We start from the raw sequence: 3,528 nt of genomic DNA, 5'->3' as shown, positions 1-3,528 counted from the left end.
TAAATGAAGTGGAGCTCTCTATTTATAGGTTTCTAAATTCGGGAGCCAAGAAAATCAAAAAGCAGCCTCAACCGATCGAGTAGGGGGTTGATCGGATCACTAGCCATTTGAGCATTTAATACTTTGACAGGTTATCGTTACTTCGACCAGACCTTGACCAGAGGTCAACTGGGAAGGAAGATACCTCAAGCGGGAAGGAAAGACTATTGGAAGAGAGAGTGTCTTTTTACATTCCTCAACCAGACCTCGATCGGGTAAAGGGAATCGATCGACCAGTACATTGGCCAGTTGAGTCGGTTGGCCCAGTGCCTTGACCGATTCAACATTTTAACCCTGAAAACCTATCTTTTTATGTTCTTTTCTCTTCTAACATTTAGGCAAGGTCTTTAAGTAAATTAATATGACAATTTTGAAACGTTTTGCCTAAGGTACATTTGATAAAACTCGAGTTTTAATTAAACGTTAACTTTAAAAAATAAACCAAGTTTTCCAAAGATGCATGAAATGATATGTAAAACCTAAGTGCACACATGCATTCATTTTACATTTATTTCCTATGATTAAAGGTCTTCGAAACGTCTTGATCTTGTATCCATTAGGTCTTTTAATGAATTTTCAAATTAATACATGAGATTCTTTACAATTCAAACAAATTAGTAACTTAACCATGATTTGTTATCATTAAAACCTGATTAGGAAAACATTTGGGCTAACATATATATATATATATTGAAGTAATTTATTTTTTAAGGTAATGTTTGTTTTTTTATTTAATTCTATATAAAACTTGAAACTAAATAGTATTATTTAGTATTAAGTTATTTGTTTTTATAATATTTTATTTCTATTAAGTATTAAAAAGTAAAAAAATAGAAAAAATTAAATATTTTGATTTTTTTATTTAATAAAATTTTTTTTATTTAACTAAAAATAACATATTGATATCAATCAATATAATTAAAATAAAATTATTATTAATAGATGTATTTAAATTATATTGATTGATATCAATAAATTATTTTTAATTAAATATTTTAATTTTTTTGTATGCAATAAAAAAATAAACACTCCTGAAAAAGCAAACACTATCATAAATTATTTTATATATTTTAATCAGATGACTCTGACCTATAATAATATCAATGACTCTGACCTATAATAATATCAAGTTATGATATTATTAAAAGAAAGCTGCGTTTGTAACTTGGAATAGAATATTTTACAAAAAATAATGGTAAAAAAAAAAACATAACTTTTGGAATTAACTTTGTAAAGGTCTTCAATGAGAGTGCCCTATTTAGAAATTAGAACATAGAAGTAGCTTTTACTCCGAAACATGCCTTGAGTCTCTTTTAAGACTCCAAAATAGAGAGAGAGAAAAAAAAAAAAAAAAAGCGGTTTGACAGGACTGGCGAGGAGAGAGGTACAGAAATGAGAGAATCAAAGGCACCAAAATCAAACAATAATAAATGAGGGGGAATGTGGGGAAGAAACTTACAGTAAGTAGTACAAGTGGGTCCATCTCCCTCAATGCACCTCAACTACCAGGGTGTACGGTCAATGATGACCTAACTTTATAGCCACCTCATTGGCTAAGCTCAATTGCCTTATTAATTCATTTTGTTTTAGAAAGAGAATGAGATGTAAAATCTTTTTATATATATATATATATATTTTATTGAAAGATAAACATAATAATATTTAAATCTAAACTTTATAATATTTATTGAAAATTTTGAATACACTAGTTTTAAAAATAAATTATTGACATTATTTGTTAAACCAATTTAATAATTTAAAGTGATTTAATAATTTAATTTAATTTATTAAATATATTTGATAAAATAACTTAATAATATAATTTAAAATAAAAACAACTTTAAATAATAAGTGAAAATAATTAATTTGTTCTTAAATCCACATCTTTATTTTATTTTATTTTATCTCATTTGTCATAATTTTCTTTTCTTCTCTACGATCTCCATTATTACTTAATCTATTTTATTCTAATTATAATTTATGAGGATAAATATATCAATTTGATGATTTTGAATAAGTTTTAAGTTAGTTTTATTAAATAAATTTAATATTTAAGGTGAAAAATAAGTAATAAGTTTTAAGTAAACAACTTAATTCTGATTTATCTTAAAATCAACTTAAGTTATTAAATAATAAATATTAAATTTTACAAAACATCTTCTAAGTTTTAAGCTTTTTGGGTTTGTCAAAATCTTTTTTGAAAGCTCAATGATTAAAACCTTTATGCCCTTCTTAGCCTAAGTTTTATTGTTTGAAAGAAAATAAAATCAAATAAAACTTTATGAGTTAAAGAAAAAACTTCAAGACCAAGGCTACCAAAATTTTGTTTCTTATATAATATTTCTATTGGACATTTTAATGAAATTTGCATATTTTATAACTTCAAATGGGATTTTTTTTTTTTTATCTAAAAAACCGAAGTATAAGTCAAAATCATATTTAAAAAAAATAATATTTATATTATAAAAATTTTATTAGACGTGAAATAACTTATTATGTAAATAAACAGAACTTCTATAAAAAATAATTATTCCTAACTTTTATATTAAACTTTTTTTATAAGTGATAAGATCTTTAAATAAGCTAGTGAAATAAACCCTTTATAAGTCTACCCAAACATGGCTTTAAACTTTATCATAACAAATTTGCGAGTATTCGAGTAAAATAAATGAAAAAAAATGGACAATAAATTAAATTTATAGCTTATAAGGGTGGATAATACATTTCCTTATAACATTTTTTGAGGCTTGAAATATTCAAATATTTGCTTATTAATATTATAGAAAGAAAATCTATAATATTTGTTTATGGATAAAATGCTCGAATTTCTAAGGTGATAAATATGTTTGAGTCACATCGATACATTTGTCGTTTTCCATTAGCATTTATTTAGTATTATCGGTGTCTTTCACATGGCCTGCATTTTCCATCACCTAACTTTCTTGGCCAAATAGTTAAGCATTTAATTCTTTGAAAGGAAAATATAGATAAAAATAAACCAAATTTAAATAATTTTCTGGAGAGAAAATGACTTCAAGGCCCACAAAATTATTATATTCTTATTATAAATTAAAATATAACTGATATTAATTTATAGACTAGCAAATGTAAACTTTTTATTATGTACACGTTTACGAAGGTAGCGAACAAGTTCATGATGTGTTAATTTTTTAATTTTTTTAATTATATTAAAAATATAAATATATTTTATAAATATATAAATTTTATAAGTTAGAAGTAGATTTTTTTTTTCTTACCAAATTTGTTTCATTCCTGTTGTACATTTCCTTTTCTCCATTAGCTTTAACAATTCCTTATAAAATATATTTTTTAGTAATTTTATTAATTTCTCTTTTATTTTTATACTCTTACATTGATTTTTACTCTAACCTTTTGGGTGTGAAATAGGTGAGTTAGCCATAATCAACCAACATGTAATGATTAGTTGTCTTTCATGTAGATTTAATCTACTTTGAATCCAATGAACTT

Source organism: Vitis riparia, chromosome 9, assembly GCF_004353265.1.
Source record: "Vitis riparia cultivar Riparia Gloire de Montpellier isolate 1030 chromosome 9, EGFV_Vit.rip_1.0, whole genome shotgun sequence".
NCBI classification, from domain to species: domain Eukaryota; kingdom Viridiplantae; phylum Streptophyta; class Magnoliopsida; order Vitales; family Vitaceae; genus Vitis; species Vitis riparia.
This window is presented reverse-complemented; position numbering follows the sequence as displayed.